This window comes from Peromyscus maniculatus, chromosome 23 (assembly GCF_049852395.1).
Source record: "Peromyscus maniculatus bairdii isolate BWxNUB_F1_BW_parent chromosome 23, HU_Pman_BW_mat_3.1, whole genome shotgun sequence".
Lineage (NCBI taxonomy): Eukaryota > Metazoa > Chordata > Mammalia > Rodentia > Cricetidae > Peromyscus > Peromyscus maniculatus.
In genome coordinates this window covers 58479342-58502279 of record NC_134874.1, presented here as the reverse complement: position 1 = coordinate 58502279, position 22938 = coordinate 58479342, and the positions used below count along the sequence as shown (strand labels likewise).

General features: G+C 40.5%; 1 long non-coding RNA gene across 4 annotated transcripts; it reads right to left on the bottom strand.

Annotated features, from left to right (window-relative positions):
* Positions 1–4303: 4303 nt before the first annotated feature.
* Positions 4304–22267, bottom strand: LOC121826255 (uncharacterized). Of its 4 annotated transcripts, XR_013047682.1 has the most exons (5): positions 20226–20588; positions 19858–19897; positions 15458–15580; positions 5859–6607; positions 4304–5686 (listed from the first exon to the last, which is right to left on the bottom strand). It is a non-coding gene; the product is annotated as an uncharacterized LOC121826255 (long non-coding RNA). The 4 variants fall into 4 exon arrangements; XR_013047684.1 differs by having other exon boundaries at positions 4304–5398; positions 6430–6607; positions 19858–22267; XR_013047681.1 differs by having other exon boundaries at positions 19858–20588.
* Positions 22268–22938: the final 671 nt, after the last annotated feature.

Sequence of the window (22938 nt, the reverse complement as noted above, 5' to 3'; positions counted from 1 at the left end):
AGGTACCCATCACTGATGAGTGCAAACATACAATGTGGTCCATGGAATATTTTTAAGTATGGAATAATATATACAGTCATTTTGCCATGAGTTAGTCAACCTTCCGTTACTCAAAGAAATCCCTGACACAATCAACTTACTTGGAGGAAAGTTTAATATAGACTCCGGATTGGAGAGATTTTCTAGTTTTCTGAGCTCATTCCTTTGGGCCTAAATGGAGGCAACTTGTGGTATAGAGTGCTTCTTTAGGAGGAAGCTGCCCTCCTTGGAGGCACTGGGAAGCACTGAGTGAGAGCAAGGGGCTGGTCCACTGCCATCCAGTGGTCCTGTGCTGGGGAACTAAGCCTTCAATGCACAGACTGGGAAACTTGCTAGGAGAGCTTAGATTACAGATCAAGGAACCCTGGTGTTCACCTCTCTGTGTATAGGTTTTCAAGGCAAGCACTGCATTGACTTATCTACCCACTGAGTTCTTCTCCCGGTTCACCAGGCATGCACATGTTATACAGACACACAAGCAGGCTGTAGATCTGCACATATAAACTAAAAATAAACTGAAAAATTATCAATCCTGAGTAAAAGTACACAATCTTCTCCACATCCCTGTGCTCAGAGCATCCTGTGTTTCCTGCCTCTGTGCCGGAATATGGGTAGAGAGGGTGTAGGTTAATGAAAGGTAACTTTGTTCTCCATAGTATCCCAGGTGATCTCTTATTACATAAGAGTTATCTGGGAAACTAAGTGTGGATGGAATGTAGTGTGCTTGTATTGTATTGCGCATCCATATGTGTGTGTGTGTGTGTGTGTGTGTGTGTGTGTGTGTGTGTGTGTGAGAGAGAGAGAGAGAGAGAGAGAGAGAGAGAGAGAGAGAGAAAATGCATGTTTATGTACATGGTGAGGAAAATCTCCTTAAAAACACAATCTTCTAATGAAAAGGAACATCAAAGACTTGAGGAAAATCTTCAGTCTCTGATGAAGAAGAAGGAGCTGTTCACCCGGCAAAGGGACTTGGCAGTAAAGCTGCAGCATCACTTCACTGTGTCCCAGATGAGGTAGGAGCCCAGGCTTCCAGAAGCAGGTGGATCCAAGTGGGTCCACTGTACCTGGATCTCTGTCCTCTTTGAGTTTTGTCAATTAGCAAAGCTGCCAGCCACAGGCAGGGAAATAACCCCTCAGAGTGTCATTGCTGGCTCAGTCAACAGGAAGCAATATGCTCTCTCCTTGGTCTTATGGGGACTGTGTCCCCTTCTTCCCTTCTGAGAACTCCTGTATGCTCTAGTATCTGATCTCTTAGATTAGATCTCCCAAAAAATATTCCCATAGCAGCCAGAAACCTAGAAAGGAGATTCATTGATCGTGAAGGAAAGTGTGTCCCCTGCATCTTTTCCATCAGGAACATCAAGTTTAGAGATAAGTGTCCACCTTTTGCAAATCTGCATAAAGCACACTCCTGCTGACTGCAGGCTCTCTGCAATGTTTATCAGTTTCTCATGAGAAGATTTACTCTTGGTCATAAACAGAGGAGGAGCTGACAAGTTAATCCCATGCAGGGTTCAAAGCTGTAGGAATAAACAGAGCCTTCCTTTGCATTGCTGTGTAGGCTCCACTAGAGGGCAGGCATAGATTTTTCCAGGAAATTCGCATTCACCTGGTATCTAATCAAGGCCAGGGATATCTTTCCTGAACTGTGCCTAAGACTTCAACATACTGATATTCCTACAAAATGATGTCTTTGGACTGTTGGAGAAATATGCTGTTTTTTTTTTTTTTCTAATCCAGCACAGTATTACTTACCAGTCCAACTTCTAGCAGTTTTTAAAAGCTGAGAAAAAAATCCTGCCCAGGTGCTCTCTGACCCTTTTCCCTTAGGGAAGCAAGGAATGAATTGAGGTGAAAGATAATGCTCAACTGTCTAGCTGAGTAGAGCTGGTGGCGGCTCAAAAGCTGACATGGCAGGTCCCCACCAGGCTTGTGCCCCAGCTGCCTTCCTCCCCTAGGTTTGAAAATCTCCAGGAGGATCTGGAACAGACCCCAGCCCAGGAAGAGAGCCTCCTGCAGATGGAGCTGCTGGGGCAGAAACACTATGTTCCAGGCAAGTAAGCCACCATTGAGCCCCATCCCCAGCAGCAAGGGTGTTCATGGTGTGTGTTTTCTTCCTTAACTTTTGTTTACTGGGGATAAATAGGCCCTGATTGTTCTTTACAGTGGCACAGCAAAACTGTTTCTGAATATTTTCTTTGCTGATTTTCCCTAACAGCACCTCTTCAGAAATCTGAGAAGGCTGAGAGAAGCCAGAGACACCTGGAAGGCATGATATTCTACACTCCAGGTTCACGGCCACCTCAGAAAATGTCACCTTTTTGAACTCACTAGTGAGGCAAATATCAACCTACCATCAGGCGATACAGCCACAATCTGATCCACATCCATTGGCTCACTATTCCCAGAGAAAAGATTGTATCACAAATAGTCTGAGATTCAGAGGACACAACACAAATTACTAAGAACCCTGACATCCATCAGCACGTGGCCCCAGTGAGGGGCAAAACAAAATGAAGAGGACATGTGGGTGAGCAAGAGTTCTTCTGTCAGCTTACTATCAAGGGCTTTGACAAGCTGACTCCATATGTGATGGGAAATCTGACAAGGAAGACTGTGTTAACATCACATTGCCATCCAGACAGACCACAACCAAAAGCATAAGATTCTCTCCAGTGCAGTGCTGAAGCTGACTTGTGCAAGCTGACTTGAAGCCATGTCATGTGCAAGTTTTGCTGAAGATAATTCGCTGCAGAGAATAAGACAGTTCCTCACCTCATTTGCTCTCCCATAATGAAATTCCAAGTGATCCTGAAATTTGCTTAATTTTTTTGTTTATATGTTGGGATATTTATGCTTTGGATTTTGGTTTTCTTCATTTTGGTTTAAGGTTTTGTTAATTTTTGTTATTTCTTATATTCTTGTCACTGTTTTAATAGTTTCCTAAGGCTATACATTATATATAAGGACTGCTGTTTTGAAAGCCCCCATTGAGTAAAATGAATGTATTTTTATGAATAAAATGAAATTTCAAACTTCACTCTAAGACTCTTCTTTAGGCAGGTGAGGTTTCACACTCCTGTAAACCCTGAACTCACAGGCTTTGATGTATCTCAGTAAGTTTCAGGAATCTTGAGATGCACAAGGATTTCCCAGCCATGGGACGCAGAGCTATTGTCAGGCCCAAACTAGTCTAAAAATTCTATACCTGTCTGGTGCATTGGTCAGGGTTTTATGGGGTAACAGAATGAATTCCTATATATACAAAAGGCTATGTTTTAGAATGACTTAGAGGCTGGGGTCCAGCTAATTGAACATTGGCTGGCTATAATGGCAAAATCCTCAAATCCACTACTTGCTCACTCCAGTATGCTTGATGTCTCAGCCCATCAGCAGTATAGTCTGGGATCCCAAGGAAGTTGGCTCCAATGCCAGTGAAGGCATGGACTTGCTAGCAAGGTGAGAGCAAGCAGCTAAAGAGCAAAACTCCCTTCTTCCATTTCTTTATATGGGCTTCCAGCACAAAGCCTGGCTGGGATTACAAATGGGGTTTTGGGGCTCAAAACATCTGAGTAATAGGTGTTTCTTTCCTCATCAATATCCAGATTAACAGAATGTCTTTCTAATGCAAAGATCAGGACTACATGTTTATCTTCTCTCTTCAAATTAAGCAAAAATACCTCACAGGCATGCCCCTCCATTTTGGGGTTTTAATGAATTTCAGATGTAATAAATTTGACAAACAAAAATAGCTCTCACAATTGCACCCTTGTCAACTTGACACACAATTATATCTTTTGATGTCATGATTAATTTACACATGTAAAACAATAACCAGGACTTAATAATGCATAAACAAGATATAATGACTCCAAATACAACATGAACACATTATGTATTAGACCAGCTCAAAATTGTGTCCAACATGACTTAATTATCCCTTGTAGTTGGAGTTTTCCTGTGTCCACTCAGCTCCTCCAGCAGCTCAGACACAATTAAACACACAGAGACTCATATTACTTATAAACTCTATGGCCGTGGCAGGCTTCTTGCTATCTAGTTCTTATGTCTTAAATTAACCCATTTCTATTAATCTATTAGTTGCCATGTGGCTTGTGGCTTACTGGTACTTTAGATTTTACTTCTCATGGTGGCGGTGGCTTCTGCTGACTCAGCCTTCCACTCCCAGCATTCTCCTCTCTGTTTATCCTGCCAATACTATACTTCTTTCCTGGCTACTGTCCAACTAGCGTTTTTTTTTGTTTGTTTGTTTTTGTTTTTTTTTTTTATCAATCACTCAGAGCAACACATTCACAGCATACAGAAAGTCATCCCCAGCAATCCCTGTACAACTGCAAACACATTATAAAGTTAGAATAAGTGGCAATGTCCCTGGAGGGACATTCTTTTAGTATCTCAAATTTAAATATGGTAACCATCAATATTCTCCCTCTTTTGCAATAAATTTTGTTTTATTTACTTATTTTTGTTTTTACATCGTAACCAAAATTTCCCCTCCATCCTCTCCTCTCAGTCCTTCCCCCAACCTCTACTCTTCCTGCTCCCCATCCATTCCTCCCTCTCTTTTTTCTCTTCAGAAATGGACAGACTTCCCGTGCATATCTGCCTGCCATATTATATCAAGTTGTGGTGAGACTAGGCATGACTTCTTACATTAAGGCAGGACATAGCAATTCAGTAGGAGGAATGGGTCCCAAAAGCAGGTATTAGAGACAAACCCTGCTCCCACTGTTAGGAATCTCACAAGAAGATCAAGTTATACAACTGTAAAATATATGCATAGAGCCTAGGTCAGTCCCATGCATACTCCCTGGTTGGTGGTTCAGTCTCTGAGTCACTATGAGCCTAGGTTATTTAGTTCTGTGGGATGCTTGTGGGGCTCCTGGCCCCACTAGCTCCTTCAAATATTTAATTGTTTATTCATTATTTTATGTGCCTTGGTGTTTTGCCTTCATGTATGCCTGTGGGAGGGTGTCGAAACCTCTGGTCCTGGAGTTACAAACAGTTGTGAGCTGCATGAGATTTTTTTCATTATTTTTAAAAATTAGGTATTTCATATGATGAGTGTATCGATATTTTCTGATTGGAATTTAAAATAATAACATCTATCTATTTACTTATTTAGAGATGAAGAAATAAATACATACATACGATAGAGAGAGAATGAACATAGAATACACATCATGCCATTTTGTCTTTCTGTTTATATGGAGGTCAATTAACAAATTAGGAGGAGTCAGCTCTTTACTTCCACCCAACTAGCCATCTCATTGGCCCTTCCCTGGTCCTTTTCATGATCAACTCGTGGCTTTCTGCCTTAGAGGGTTTTCTTGTGGTTCTGAAAGTTAGAGAATATTTTAATATTAAAGGGCATTGTGAAAAATTTGTGCAGAATTTTGTTTCAAATGAATGATACTGATAATAAACATAACAAGCACTCAGAGGTGAAGGCAGGAAAGAGCTAACACATCAAGCCAGCCACTCAGAAAGTTCTGCTGCCTCCTTGGCTGGTGTCTGGAAGTTGGGATTTCAGTTTATCTTTATATTTATATACACATGTATATGCAGTTAGATATGGTTGTACACATTAGGTATATCATATAGATACTTATAAAAATATGCACAGCTGGGCGGTGGTGGCGCACGCCTTTAATCCCAGCACTCGGGAGGCAGAGCCAGGTGGATCTCTGTGAGTTCGAGGCCAGCCTGGGCTACCAAGTGAGTCCCAGGAAAGGCGCAAAGTTACACAGAGAAACCCTGTCTCGAAAAACCAAAAAAAAAAAAAAATATATATGCACATAACTATCCTCATAGTTCTGCATACAACATGCATATCATACACATGCATACCAATGCCACAAAGGCTGTTTGTTTCTTTTTAATTTCTTGTTATGCCAATTTATAATACATCTAATTTAATTTCAAAGTATAATTCTGAGTGTGTGTGCGTGTACATGCAAAGGTGTAGACACATACATGTTTTTAAAAGTATGAATGTGGGCACATATTTGTGTGTGTTGTATGAAAACAAGCATGTGTGTATTGTGGCACAACACTGATGGTGCCCTCATCCTTTACAATGGGGTAGTGGCATTATTACAGTGGGGTGGGGCATGCTTGATCATGCTTCACTCTGTGCATGGAACTTCCATGCTTCTAGATCACTGATGTTGTCTAAGATGTTACTAACAACGTGTAGATGTTTCAGGATCTTTCTCAGATGGATATCTACAATCTATGTCACATGTTAAGTCCCTCAGATACCATTTGACACCAAGCACATGGAAGTTTTCAGTTTCTCCTTCCTCCTCCACTGCTCTTTCAGATTACAGTAAATCACCCCCATCAAGTAAGTTTAACAATGCTTACTGGCAATCCAGAACTTGGTGAAGAGCAAGAAATTGTGGGTTCCCAGATTCCAATGATGCTGACAGGAAGACTTCCAGGTGGGCTGTTCCTACTGCAACTGTTGCCACAGGCATCCAGGCTGAGACAGCAAAGGGGCATCTCTGCTGGGCAACTGTATAACTTCTCTTCTTCCATACCGCTGGTGTAGACAGAAAAATTATTTCAAGTTCTGTGATTAGATAGCTGGTTTTATTGAGGCCACCCTCCCTAAATCCTGTTTGGCTTTGAGGGTAGCACAATGCTTACACTTCATCTAGAAATCACAGGAAGAATTTCCCCACAGTTTTTCTTTTATAACTGAGATTTGATTGGTTAAGGACCAGTAGAAAAAGATGTTAACTCAGCTTTGTTTTCTTTCTTTTTGCATGCTACAGTTCTTAACTGTAGGTTTCCATCTGCAATAAGATAGAGGAATGGAACACTATGGTACCTTGACTAACTGCTCAGAGAGCTAAGATGCCTCCTTCTCACTACCCTTCAAATGTCATGTTAGGGAAAGAAAAAAGCATCCATGGTAAAGAAGTGTAGCAGGGTCCTTTGCTGTTGTTCCCTTTGTGGGAGGGGCCAAGTAGACACAGAGTCAAACCTCACAGACTCAGGGAGAAAGTAGAAACAACAAACTCAGTTTATTCAGTTAGAGGCAAGCCATATATACCCTCCACCCTCCATGGGGGGGGGAGGTCTGATGAATAAGCATCAGCTGGTATGACATGGATGTGTTTCATTAGTCCAGGTCATCTCCAGATCATGTTTCAGCTGCAGTTGCTAAGACCATTAGGTAGATTCAGGCTGCCTCTCAGAAAGTATCTTTTTTACTTGTTTGGGCAGGCTGGCCCTCCAGCCTGTTAGGAATGAGTCATCCCACAAAGTATAAAAAGGAAACCCAACAATAAAGGACCCTGAGTTAGGTCTGAGACCAGCCTTCAGGGATAAACTTTCAGGGAAGGAGAGAGGCATGAAGGCAAAGGACAGTGGGAGATTGGGAAGTGGTATTCTCAGAGTGGGATATGTCCATTATTTTCTACTCCTATTCCCACTTGTGTTTGTTAGAAAAGGTGACAACAGCTGAGGCAGAGTCAGCACCTGTCCCAGGACTCCACTTTCCAAATGGGACAGGATGAACTGCTGTTACACTGCTATCCAGTGAGTGACAGCCTCAGAAGTCATCAACAACCATGATGAGGGGAGGTAGGGAAAGCCTCATGGCTTTCTGCTGTCTGGTCAATCCCACTTCAAGGTGTGTTTAATGATGTTGAAGGGACAGGCTGGAGGGCAAATTTCAAACAGCTCTGTTCCCCAAGCCCCGGGTACTGCAGATGGCACAATACAAGCATCATGATGAGAGAATCTTGATGATAAAGTGAGTCTCAGAAATGATGGCGCAGTATTTAAAATGTGTACATACTGACTGAGTCTGCCCCATCCCCATGTCCTTTCTCTTCTCACCAGTGAACTTCTGTAGTAGGAGAAGATGATTGGACAGGAATTGTCCCCACGCAATGATGATAACTGTAGCCTTCAGGCACCTCTCCTAATTCCAGTCAAAAAACATCTGCATAGCTTGACCACCTTTTGAGTTTCCCTGAGCAGAGTGAGGCCTGACCTCTGTTACACTACACAAGGAATCACTGTCATGGTTACATGTGTGCCCTTGACAGATTGGCAGCTCACTCTATTAAAGTGGCAGTGAGCAGGAATCAATCTTGTAAGTCAGTGCAGACATTCTTTGTGGGAAGACCTGATCTCACATCAGTGAGTGGACATGATAAGGAGTTTTCTTGAAAGGGATCACAAAGGAATTGTTCATTGTCACAGGGATTTTCAAGGTAGAAGACAAATGACATTTTGAAAAGTGTTTCCATAGCAAGGACAGGAGGAACACCCTCATAGGGCATGCCATGAATGACATACAGGAGAGGACACCATGTCCACAATGCATAAGAGGCCCCATGAAGATCTGCACAACCCTCATGTGCCTATCATGGCAGCCTCTAAATCAATAGAGGACCAGCCTCTGCGGTTAAATTAACTGCCTGTGATATGCCTTCATGGGAGCAGACCACAGAAGGAAGGAAAGGCAGCAGAGACCTTGATGGGACTCTATTTTGTTATCTTTACTGAGAAGCAACAATTTGACACATGGTGGCCACAGTCACCAATGCAACAGCAAGGACTCTCCCAAGCACCTCTGTCTCCGACTTACTTCCCCTTTCTATTTGTGTAATATGTAGTTTATTTCATCTGGAGTCTGTGCTGTGTGTTGGTGTCTGTGCCCATTTCCCTTAGAAAGAGCCAATGTTCCTCAGAATATACTTGAGATGTAAGAGAAGAACAATAAATACAGTCCTCTATCAATATCCACATGTTAATTTTATTCAGAATGGCTGAGCATAATCCAAGGCTAATTACAAATACAAAATAGCTTCAGTCAAACCTCCACTCAAAAGTATCCTCCACTTCAACCCTAAAGAGAAACAGGTACCAACAGTCCCAGAATATCAATGTAACCAGGCTTAACTCTAACACAAAAACTGCCTGGACACAGCCACACCCTGAATGTACTCCAGACCGACATGGCCCCTGAGAAAGCCCATGCTAAGCACCTAAAGTGAAAGTAGACGAGGGTTCAACGTTAAACCATGATGTCAAGAAAGAAGTATTCCAAGGCCTGAGGATGAACCTGATGAAGACCAGGAATAACATCTACATTAGCAATGGCTTCCCTCACCCAGAAAGGCCAGGGACCAACCCTAGGAATGAAAAGGCCAAAACATGACCTAAAAGAGGCCTTCACCAAAACCTGAAGCTGAAAAAGCTCTGGCCCAGAAGAAAAAAGAGGTATCCCTGGGCCAGTCCATTTTATGGAAGAGTCAAGGGCAAAGGAGAAAAAGGAAAAGTAACAAAATGAAATTTATCAAAAAGAAAAAAAAAAAAAAAGAATGCCCATACCTAACCTTCACCATAAAGAAGGCTGGCCCCAACCAAGAGGGAGATGAGTCCTACCCTATCCCTCAGAAGAAAAAGACCTGGCTCAAAGAAAGAAAAGGAGAATATCCATGACTAAACTTTACCTGGATAGAAGCCAGAGCCTTCACCAAGATGAGAAGTTGGCCTCAGCTCACCTCTGACCCTGAAGAAGACCAGGCCAAACTAAGAAAGGACATGGGCCCAGAACAATCCGTCAAATGAAAGAGGCCAGGGCAAAGCAGGAAAAGGAGAACACAGGAGCCTAACACTTACCCTGACAAAAGCCTGAGCCAAAATAAGGAGAGAAGAAGACCTGGAACACTCTCCAAATGAAGAAGGAGGTCTGGGGCAAATATTGACTGGGAAGAATTCAGAGCTCATACAAAACTCATAGAACAAAACAGGCAAAATCAAAAGTGGAAATGTTACAGGTCAACAATAGACCTTGATGAAGATATACCACAAACTTTTAAATCAAGGGAGCTCCTGCCAACCCAATAAGAGATACGTGGTCAGACTTAATGTTGACCCTAGAAAGTGCAGTGTGAAGAGACAATTTAAATGAAGCCTGCTCCAACCACAATGAAGAAGTTTTCCTAGGCCAAACCCCGATATCAAGTTGCCAAGGACCAAGCCCTGTGTGAAAGGAGTCCAGGCAATCCAAGAGAAGAAACATCCCGATCATAAACTGCTATCAGTGGAAACCTGCAGTCTACTTGGCAAGAATTAAACTCAGAAGCCCTGAACATTAGGATGTGTGGGCAAAATATTCTCTTCTTCATCCAACACCCTAAACAAAAGGGAGCCAGAAACACCATGTTCTCAGTGGAGTCAATGGCTCCCTTACAGATGAAAGCAAATGGACATCATTAACATATTTGGTAGTTAGAGGGAACCTTGAAGCACTCTGATCCCAGACATAAATTTCACTTGATGTTTTACAGTCAGTCAAAGCCTCAAAAGAGACACAAAGATGAATGTTTATTGAAGATCTTAGGCTCACGGACTTCATGTACAAATATACCACTGTGTGGATCACATACATTTCATTTACAACACTTACCATCCTCAACACATGCAAGCCAGGATGTGCCACTCACCATATGATGTAAGCTCTCATCTGAGTAACCAATAAATATGGACATAGCATAATACAAATGGTGATATACTGCATGCTGTTGTGGCCTGATAAAACTCCAAATCTTGACTTCAGCTGATACTTTTAGGAACAAACAAGTCTCGAAAGTAACATTAGAATAACCCTTCCTACCAAGAAGCTTGGACTAACCCAAAATCTGCTTCAATAATTCTTTTCTACTTCTTTTTAACAGAAACATGGTCCATAATGTTCCTCTTTTCTTACAGGATTTCTGACAGTTGAACTTAATATAAAATATTATATCAATTGTGGAAATGATTTCTCAAAGAAGGATCCCATTGTATTATATTTTAAACTCCCAGGATGATGTGTAATGACAATCACCAAAGCATTAACAAATACAAACTTTTCTCACATATTGTCAGAGTTTCTCCCATATTTAATTTTCCTTATTCTGACTTTTCTGGAGTTAACATTCTGGAGTGACCCATCTCATCCTGACCTTTCAGACCTTTCAACTGAGGTCACTTCCACATTTCATTTCATCAACTTGCTGCATCTCTTCCTTCCTTAAGGAATTCCAGACTAGTCATTGAGTGGGGTGTCCTTGTGGTGGTGAGCTCAATGCTAGGAACCCCCTACTAAGTTTGTTGTCTTTATAAAAACTACAACCCCCAAAGATAAACACGATCAGTCCAACACATTCTAGGGACGTCTATGAGATGGCATCAGACATTGGTAGTCTTAAATCTTCCATTTCCCTCTGACTTTTCTCTAAAGTCTGTCCTTAAAAGTCAGGCGATGGGGATTTAGTTCACTGGTAGAGTGCTTGTCTAGCAAGCACAAGGGCTTAGGCTTGGTCCTCAGCTCTAAAAAAAAAAAGTGGTCTAAATTTTATCTTCAGAGTGTCTACCCTGTTGCATATTCCTGACCCAGAGACTGACTCTTGCCTCTCCATTATAATAATCCATATCACCATGCGAGAACTCATCCTGTTCTGTATCATCTGCTGTAGGCAGAATTCCTTGTTCCTTTTCTAAAGTTTTACACAGAACCTGGAGCATTCATTTAGAAAGATTCGTGGGGGTCTAGAATGCCAGGGCTCCCTGGATGACCAGTATTTGTCCCACCTCACCTCATATATCAGCCTAAAGTAAAAGTGTGACACTGAGAGACAACTAGAACAGAACTAAATTTGAGGGCTATTTCTTGGAACCAGAAGTCCTAGAATTGTCCAGATTCAAAGGGCTTCAGATGCTGAAAGAAAAAATCCAGAGTTATTCACCCATAACTGGTTCTCTGACCAATATGGGAAAAAAGGACAAATGTTCTGAGTCCATTTTGCCTTTGTGGGACACAATAGCCACTGTATTGTATAGCCTGAAAAATTGTATATACTCTATTTTTTCTATCTATCTATCTATCTATCTATCTATCTATCTATCTATCTATCTATCTATCTATCTATCTTTCCATCAGCTATCTCCATCCATCCATCCATCTATCCATGCATCCATCTTCTCCTACTACTACTCTTCCTCTTCTATTTCTCCTTCTTCTTGCTCTTCCCTTATTTATCCAGGATAATATACTCATTTTTGCCTCCCTAAGTTTTTACAGGGCCTTATAAAATGCTAGTTACATTATAACAAATAAAAACTTTTCTCTGTGGGTTTTATTCTCCATATTTTCCCACTCAAAATCTTTGTAATCCATATCCTCCCCAGCACTTGCTGAAATGTGACATTCCTTAGATCTCTGACACTGTGACACTAAAAATCTTGTATAAAAGTGTGTTTGTTAAAAAATGCAACTGTGCTTAAAACCAGCTAAAAAACGACATCTAAAAGCTTGATACTTTAATAACTTGCAAACACATCATCTTAGTTTGTTTTTTATATGACAAATGTAATTTAGATATGATGAATTCAATTAGTTGATATATTCAGTGTTTATTAGTTCTCCATCATGAAGTTCACAAAAATGTTTTCTCACTAAATAGATTTTTGTCAAGAGGTAAAATCTGTAGAGTTTTCTAAATGGAAATGGAAAGATGTACACAAAGCCAGAAAATCGAGTTAATCCTAAGTCAGAAGTTTATGGAAGATAAAAAAATCAAGATCATATATAAACTGTATCTCCTCCTTCGTTAAAGAATTCCAGACTAATCATTGTATGTGGTGTCCTTGTGCTGGTGAGTGCAATGCTAGAAACCCCCCTACTAAGTCTGCTCTTAAAATTCCTTAGGCCAAAATTCAGTACACTTGTATACAATTAGAATGTAATTCTCTGTTTGGAATAAAGGTGATAGAAGATATCACATAGTTCAACCGTTTATACAGAGAAAAGGAAAATCCATGCTAGAACTTATATTAGAGAACCTTAAAATGGCCTACAAGAGACTGTCTTAGTTTGGGCGTATTCTGTCTCTCAAATGCTTAAATTACAAAAGACTTTCAAAAGGTCAGTGGAACATCCTGCCAAAGCTTGGCTCTTGGGATTGCAGACTATGAGAACACATGAGATCAATCTGAGTGCTATAGAAGTGGGAAAGTAGGTCATGCACTTACTTACACCTCCTTGAAATACAGGCTATGTAATCTAATGAAATCTGAGAGAGATTATTCCTGATGGACTGGCTCACAGGAAGCATTGGGGATGCTTGGTTATCACAAGCAAGGGTCTCATGCAGACTGGAAGATGATGAAGGAAGGATGGGGTTTTCCTGATAAAATACATGTGAGAGAAGCAGTGCTTTATGGCCAATTCACTGGGCATGATGGAGCACTGGGCTGTGCTTACAGAGGTCAAACATAAAATGGTTGATTCACCAGGGACTTCAGGACTGGTGTTTGCCTTCAGTGCCTTTGCAGAGCTCCACGGGAGAATGTGAACTTGTAGAAACAACTAACATTTTAAGGAAAGGGTAAAGTGTTGTATAACAGTTTTCCTTTTTATGACATGAATTCTCTTCTATTATTTTTGAGATTATAATTACATTATTTTCTTTTTATCCTTTCAAACGCTCTCTACACTCTTCCTTGCTCTATTTCTAATTAATGACCTCTATTTTCATTAATTGTTGCTACATGCTTATACATATATATGTGCATGAAGATATATATATATATATATACACACACACACATATATATATAATATATATATACATATATATATATATATATATATATATATATATATATATATAGTTATATTTCCTGAATGTAAGCCAGTCATTCTGTATAGCTAGCATATATATTTTCAAGAATGACCATTTGATATTGAGTATCCAACTGGTGTGCTCTTCCCTGGGCAGGCTTATTTCTTTAAGTCTCAGAAAGTTCTATGGAAAAAGAGAGGAGTGTAGATGTAACCAACTGTATTATTAAATAAAAAACAGAACGAACGCAAAGAAGAAAGCCAAGAGATCAGAGGTAAGAGCCTTACCCATCTGCTGCAGCTAGCCTCTTCAGCCAAGAGAGACCTACTTCCTCTGTGTTTGTCTTTCTATAGACTTTCTGGTCTGCCTTCCCCTTGGTTGTAAACCCAACCACATGACTGCCTGGTCACTGCCTGTCTGTACAGACCTCCAGGTCTTTTATGGTTAGTATTGAGATTAAAGGCATGTGTCTCCAATGCTAACTGTATCATTGACCACACAGAAATCTACCTAGCTCTGCCTACCAAGTGCTGGGATTAAAGGCATTCACCACTACCGCCCAGCTTTTGCTATGGCTCTAATAACTCTGACCCCCAGGCAACTTTATTTATTAACATACAAATCACATTTTAGTACCAATAAAATATCACTGTAGAGGAGGTTCATAATACCCAGCAATTAATCATGACTGGAAAAGATGAAACTTACTGGACTAACAAGGCTCTTCCACTCCCAAGGTTAAATAGGTGATAACTAAGGAGAACTGAAGAAATGAGACCCTCTATCCCATTCAGAGTTCTAGTCTTCATGAGCCACCCATTCTAATGAGAGCCTTTGTGATGCCACACATTAGAGTTATTCATATACCTATAAGTAATACCATACCTATACTCCTGTATTAACCTCAATAAACTCATTCATTTGAGGGAATAGGAATCACAGTCTTCCCTGGGAAGCAGACAGATAAAGAAAGGGGAATTGATAAGTAATACAAATGGCCAACTTCTAGCTTCCTTTTTATTTTCTGTACTGAGACAGAGGCTTAGTAGGCTTTGTCTTCCACCAGCAGGCTGCCTCTTCCAGCTCTCTGGTTTGGGACAGATAGGTGTGTTCACAGTCAGTCCTGAACACGGTCACCTGAAGCTGCAGGTGATCACAGCTCTTGTGAGTGAGCAATGGCTATGTCATGTCCAGAGGACAGCATGTCACAGCAGTTCCCTCATGCTCAGTCAGGACATTCAGGACCCACTTCCAGGATGTTTCCTATGCCTAGTGGAAGTGGTTGATCTACAGGTCCCATTTAGGAATGAGCATTCATGGTCATTTCAACATTTTGAAGTTATGAGGCTGTGCATTTGCTGCTGCATACCACAGAAAGAGAACCTCTGGCCAAGACTGAAAGCTGAAGAGATCTATGTGTAAAACAAAATATTTACAAAGCAGTTGCTACTACACTAAGTAACAATAGTAGCATCATCCAAAGGGCTATGACCTGTCAAGCCAGTGTCTTTTGACCAGGTACACAGTAGCAGGTACTAATTCCTTCCTATAGTGCAGGCCTCACCAGATCAGAAGGAAGTTAATTACACAATAACTCTCATGCCACTATTACACTAGTGATTTTCTCATATTCTGTATGCTACCACTTAAATTATATTTTTCTTATGCTGAAATAAAAAGTCTTAATTTCATGAGATCCTATTTGTTGATTTTTGGTCTCATTTACTATTAGACAAGAGTCCTTTTCAGAAAATCCTTACCTGTGCTTAGCAGTGGGAGTATTTTCTCTTCTGTATCCTTTGGCATTTTCAGGGTATCAGGTCTATGGCATATTTGGTGCAGAGCTTGTGTATGGTAGAAGATAGAGAGCAGAGTTTCATTTTCTGCATGATGAAAACAATTTTTCACAATCAGCATATCTTAGACAGTATCTCACATGCCAACAAATATGTGAAATACAAATATGGGAGCAAAGTTAAACTAGGTACTCACAAGTACATTCTCCTTACCAAATGGACCACTTTGAGGTAACCAGCCATGCAGTAATATGAGGTCAAGCTTTGACCACTCAGAATAATGCATGGCAACCATTTCAATTAGAATAAATTTTCAGCAGGATTTATAGCCTGGCTCAAATACTATAGATTCTGTGGTCATTTTCTTGGGGCCCCAGATCCATTTGTCACATTAGTAAAATAATATTCAGATTGCTCCATAATTCCAGCTTTAAGCGTCTTTTAAATGATTACATTTTCACCAAATCTAATATTTCAAATGCTGCAAAGGAGGTGGAACAAGAACATATACGCTATGTTCATTGTAAACTAAATCATTCCAGGTACTGTGGACGCTGTAACGATGGTTATGAATGAAAATTTAACATAGTCATGCCTGCTGTATCACTCCTGGGTGTGCATACTAATCGAAATGAATGGCACTGAATCACTACATATGTAAGGTGAGTTTGTGTGTAATGTTTTATCACTGCACTACCTGCAACAGATGATTCGGGGAATGAGCTCAGAGAACCGCCATTATATGAATGACTAAAGACCACACAATGTGCATAAATAAAGCAAGATAATTCAAAATAAAATTATAGAAATAATTCTCAAGAAAATTGTTCCAACTATGTATCATCAAGTTTAGAAACAGACAACTCTCCAAAAACAATTAACACATATCTTCTCTCATAAATGGAATCTAGAAAAATAGGAAAAGGGTTAAAAAATTTTGAAGTGTGAGGGAAAATATTTTAAATGGAGGGAGTATAACTGGGAAACAAGGTGGTGTACAGAAACAAATGACTTATTGTATATAATTAAAATGTACAGAATAATAAGATTAACTTTAGAAGTAACAAAACAGAAAAAGAATTACTTATTTGCACAAGGGCTCATATATTTTTGTCCCAGCCAGCAGGGCTTCAACAGGTTCTCGACCACCCTAAGGACAGAACGATACGGACAGGAGACACAAAGGAAATACACCAAGTCAAGATTCTGATCAAGGTGCCACTTGATTTTTCTCCAGGAGTGTTTATATAGTTCCTGCAGGGTAGGGGGAGCAAGAAGCTGTTACCTGCCCAAGGTGGTGCAAGCTAACAGGATGTTCATGTAGGATGTTTACAGGGTGAAAGGGTCAAGGGCTCTGACTCAATGTCCTGTTGCTAGGCAACCTGACTGTAAGATGATCTAGTTCCCTGTCTTATTGGGGGTCTGTATTTTCCACTAACTAGTGATTCTGTCCTTGTCCCTGACATATTTTTATACAACTAAACATAATAACTACATTTTTACTATCTTCCACACTTCTCTTAATGTTTTTGAATGATGGAGCTAGAGTTGGCCTAACAGAAAAACGCACACTGTACTCTTTCAAAGAACTTGAGTCCAGTTCCCATCACCCATCACAGTGACCCATAATCCCCATAATCAAACACCAATATCTCTAGTTCCAGGTAATCTGGAGCCTCTTCTCATCTCTGTGGGAACTGCACTCATGTGTACATACCTACATGTCTAATCACATATGTGCAATTTTCAAATCATTGTTTCATAATTTCTCGGTTTATTTTATGGACCCAGGGAGGCAGAGAGGCTTGCACCCATGCAGTACATGACGTCAGTTCATTCTCCTACTCTCAGCTGTAAGAATAAAGGATTGTGACCAAACAGAATGTAAGTACTATAAGGTGATTCTGGAAACCAGAACCATAAAAAGATAGTGCCAGGGAAATATAAAACAATTGGATCATGCAAGAAACCTGAGTTGTACAGAGCTGATGCAAATAAATCTGCATAAAATTTAAACTTTATAAGGGATTTCTTAGCATTTCATTAGTTTCAGACACTAAAAGGCACAGTGTTCCATCACCATATTGTCATTCATCATGTGTATTTAATTAAGAGAGGTTTACAAAAGTCTTGAATTCCACCATAACAAAAGACAGAAATTTTGGCAAAAATAATCTGTAAAATATAAACTATTATTTGGCTCAGCAGATATAACACACAATGGATGAGCTCCAGAGGTCTGGTAGCTTTCTGGCATTTTTAGCAAGGAAGGAGCTCTGAGTTTAGTAGCTCTCAGGTCTTCAGTGCCTGAAAAGCAGGAATTAATTTTTTATAAAGATGTCTAAATAACAAGCTAGGTAAGGGGATAAATAGAATGACAAACTGAACCCAAAACCAGACACAAAAGACATTTTGGACAGAAACAGTGAACTGAAAACAATCAAGATAGAAGACTCAAACTAACCATTTAACTGCATTAAACATAAAGTTCTAGATGGGAGAAATCACCAGAGAAGATAAACAACTATACAGGATTTCACTCTATGATGAATAGAAAACAAATGTATGGGCAGAATGTCAGAGTAATGAGGCAGGAAAAGGCAGAATTCTTTAAAATGCCCTAGTACCCATGCTGCTACCAAAGTAAACTGCTGAACAGTAAGTTTTACTAGGGAAAGTATCTATTCTGAATAACACAAATATTATAACATACATGTGTGTGGTGAAAATCGATCAATTTTCCAGGGAGACAGAACAATCCACTTGAAAATTATTTAACTATGAATCCTCCAACCTGGATGAGAAAGTGGATGGAAACTGAAAAATCCACAATTGAAGTTGGAGATGGGAGTCGACAGAACATAAAGGAGGGAAAGTCCAACAGCTTCCCTTGGAAATGTTTGTTGTGTAATGGGATGTTGGTCAGGTTCAAGGCCCCTGGCTTCAGTACACCATCAATACTAGACCTGCATGATACACAGCAGCTGCCAATGCCACTAATGATGGAGAGATGATGGAGAGGTGATGGTGAGGTGATGGAGAGGTGGGAAAGATGGGGGCTGGGGGTAAAAAGTGCTTTACTGTTTTCTTCTTTTTTATTACTATTGTTCATTTTTATCTTATTTTTATTCTTTTTGTTTGTTTGTTTTCCTTTGTGGTGGGACTCCACAAGAGGTAGGGGCAGATATGGAGGGTCTGGGAGAGGAGTGGGATTAGAGTATATGGTATGAAATTCCCAAAGAATCAATAAAAATTACAATGCATATGTAAAAAAATTGACTTTCACTTTCTACCATTTGTTAATATGAACTAAACAATAAGAAGTTGTCAAATGAATGAGGTTTTAAACTTTTAAAAAACATGAACATATTGAATAATTCAGTGCAATTTTGACATAGGAACAGAAGTTCCTATATAACAAGGCTTCAAGATGTTGTATTTGGAATAGAAAATTCCATTTAATTACTGATATATCCATATGGAAATAATTTGCTATTAAGAAAAATTAAATTATAACCAAATTAAGTTCTATTAATGTAAAAAGAGAAAAGAAAGAATAAAAAGCAGAGAAAGTCATTAAGGACAAGGAGAACATGAACACTGCTGTCAATCAATTTCACCTGACAGACATTTACAGAACACCTCCTCAAATGACAGCTTAGGACAGAATTTCCAGAACACACAAGTCACTTTTCAACATAATCCACGTTACAAGCTACTAAACAGGTTTAAATAAACATAGAAGACCTGATATAAAGTGATGTGTGCAATCTGACTACAGGGAAATTAAAAGGCAGGTTAATAACAGAATAATATCTTGATAATCCCCAATAAATAAAAATTAAATATTTCATTCTTAAAATAATCAATAAATTAAAAGAGAAAGTCATAGTGAAAGTAAAAGTATTGAAGTGGAAATAAAATATAACCAAATTTATGGAATAAGTTAAACCATGATTAGAAAAAAAACTAAAACATTAGATGATTTCATATGAAAGTGAATACATTTGGATTTTGTTTGTATGTTATACAATAAGATGTCACTCTGTAGCACAGCCTAGTGTATCCAGAGCTATGTGTGTAACCCACACTGTTCTCAAACTCATGGAATCTGGATTCCCAAGGGCTTGGATTATAGACATGAAATACTTAACACCTGACTTAAGTAGATTTGTCATCTATGACATAAATTTTATATAAATACTAAAAAGAAAGTGATTAAGAAGCCTCTAGTCAATTTTTAAAATTCAATCAATTGAAAATAAACATGACAAGAGGTAGAAAAAAGACGTATATCTATACAAAACTGATAAATCTCTAGGCACACTAGCAAAGAAAAATGAAAGATTATTAAACTTACTCACATAAGGAATGAGAAGGCGGATATTGCAGATCTCACGGGTACTAAGATGAAGTAAAGAAATACAGAAAACGTTAAGCCCATAATAATCTGGATGAAAGCCTATAATTTTTTTCAGAACTGCATCCTGCCATCCTGGATCTTCACTGAGGGCATCTCAGCCTCATGAGAACTGGGCTGTGAGGAGTCTCCAGGCTATGAGAAGACGGCCTCACTTGACCTGGTCTGAGAAGAGACTGCTGTCAAGAAGGCAGGTTTGTCTTCACCTCAGCCTCCCCAAAACCGGGTCTGTGAGGAAGTCCAGACTCTGAGGAGACCCTGAGCCTGGCCACCCTGGCATGAGACTGTCCTCACCAGATGAACTCCACTGACCTCCTCCACAACGGCTCAGCACCTCCTCAGCCTTTCCTTAACGACCTCAAGTCTGAGCATGCTCAATGTCCCAGGCAGGAAGACCAAGGTGGAATGGGGGAGGTTTAGAGTCTCTGCCTGGATGCTGATTGGGCCGGGGTGCTTCAGGGGCGGGCTTAAGCCTCACATGCCATTTATGATTGGATGTGTTGCATGTGGCTGTATTGGGAGGCTGGCATTTTCTGGTGGGATGTGGCTTTTGGTGGGTCTGCAGTGTTTCAAAGGTCTGCAGTGTCTCAAAGGGACAGATATTGTGAGCCTCTCAACACTGGGGTCTGCACATATCAGACTTACAGCTCAGCACAGGACAAGAGGGACGCTCAGGCCTCCATGGTCTGCTCATCAGTTACAGAGCGAGGCCTTGTGGTCAGAGCTATACACCTACCATCCCATAGTTCTTGTTCTGTCTCACCTTGCCTCATCTTACTGACCTAGCCTCATATCCTCTTAACTTAACAGAAATCCCATTTGGCGCTCTTGGAGGCCACCAGATAGCGCTGCTTTATTGCAAAAAGGAGAAAATTAAAATGACAACCAGATAGTTTCTTTCTCAAACTCACACAGTTGCTTGTATGGGACAGGGACCCTAGTCAAGTCAATTCCACAGACAGCTAGATTAGAGTTGACTTCTATTCCTCAGAACTGGCTGTGATTATCCCAGTGAGGAAGCAGTACCTAACAATGTTGATTTTGTATCAGGTCATCAGCTTGACGTTCCTGTGACTCAGCATGGACAGGAAGCTTGCATCAGCAGGACTGCACCCTTATCATTCACCTGCCCATGTGGTTTGGTAAACATTCTGTTTGTAAAATGGCTTAGTGGCTCATGGCTGAGAAATAACAAAAGCATATGTATGAGTGATTTTATCATATCTAATATAAGAACTGTCATGCAGAAGAGAAAGGAGGAAAACAGTTTGTGTCCAGGAAAACAGATTTTATTGTAGTCTTACTGTGAGGCTTCTCAAGTTGTGCTTCCTCTGTCTTCCATCAGGGTCACTTTTAGTCCTGAAGGTTGTAATAATGATAATCTTGCTGGTTACCAGCGCTGGATACTGTGAGGAAAGGTCATGGCCACGACAAACCCCAGTATCAGTATCAGAGCTTTATTAGGAGGAAGAGGGTTAGGAGGAAACAAGAGAACCAGGCCTGGGGAAGGAGATAGAGAGAAAGATGGTGGGGGGCGGGGACAACATAACAGACTGGGAGGAGGTGAGGTCTGTGTCTGGTTCTTTAAGGTGCAGATGAACTTACAGAGCTACGCCATGCATGCTAGATTGCTTGACCACACTACACATACGTAATCACCAACGCACACTGATGACTTAAGACACAAGACCGCAGACCCCTTGTGTAGTTCCTGAACTGGGCATGTGTTGTCATGCAGCTGGACTGTGGCAAAATCCCAACAAAGGTGTTGTTAAATCAGTTGCCAAGATAGAGAAATGATTTAAGGTTGGGATAATTTTGAAACGAGGCAGCAAGTTCTACCTTCATCAAAGTATCTATCTAGAGCTTTGTTCGTGCAAACTTCCACTCAATATCAGTAGGGCCCTATGAAAGACACAAGTGCTGAGTCACACTTCTGCAAAGTCAGAAGCCTCAAATGTCTGGAAGTGACCAAGAGTTAAATATCACAGCCTCGTCAGCCCTCGGCCTCTCTTGTGACCATTCATTTTTGGTATTGTAGCAAAAGTGGCCACATGCAGTATTTCTGCCTTGATATAAAACTTTATTTATAAAAGCAGGCAAGGAAGACTACCACATCCTGCTTCTACTGGCCAGTCTCATGAACAAACTCCTCTTCATCCTTCAGAGCCCCTCTTTTAGGTTACCATACCTTTTCTAGAGTGCTTGTCAGCTCTAGAAGAGTCACTCTTACTGTGTTTCAATTTTTCTTGGTTGCAGACCAGCTTCTCTTGCTGGCTTAGAGCAAAGACCTCATTTGTCTTCAGTTGGTGCACAGTGATCTCATGCACTTGACCCATACAGCATTTGTGTCTCCTTCTGCAAGATACCAGATAGGCTATTAGGAGCATCAACCCATTCTTTGTTCTTACAGCCTTCAGAAGTAAGTATATTTTATTAAAAATAGATCTTTTCAGGGTTAGAGCATGACTCAGGGTTGGAGCACCTTCCACCCCATCAAATAGACCTTCCCTCTCTCCTGCCCCAAACAGACTGACTTTCTGCGTTCATCTCATATACACACCATTATCCTCTTTGCCTCCCTCCCTCCCTTTAGGTCCCCTTCTCCCATCTCATAGTCACTTTTCTAGATATGCACGTGCGTGCGTGCGTGCGTGTGTGCGTGTGTGCATATATGTGCGCGCGCGCGCGCGCGCGCGCGCGCGCGTGTGTGTGTGTGTGTGTGTGTGTGTGTGTGTGTGCGTGCGCAAGTGCAAGCTCAGGAAAGAGAGAGAGAGAGAGAGAGCAACCCCTAGATGGCACACTTTATCAGATCCTGCCACGGTCTACCTCACTGTGGTCACTTAATCCTTTACATGACAGATAATATATAATTTATGGTCTCTTGAAACTATGAGAAAAAAGGGAGTTCATAAAGATTTTAGTTACCAGTTTCAACTAGGCAAAGGCTAGAGGTTATCTTCCTGACTACTAAGTCAATTCACAATATAATGGAAAACAGATCTAATAAAACACCTACTTTATA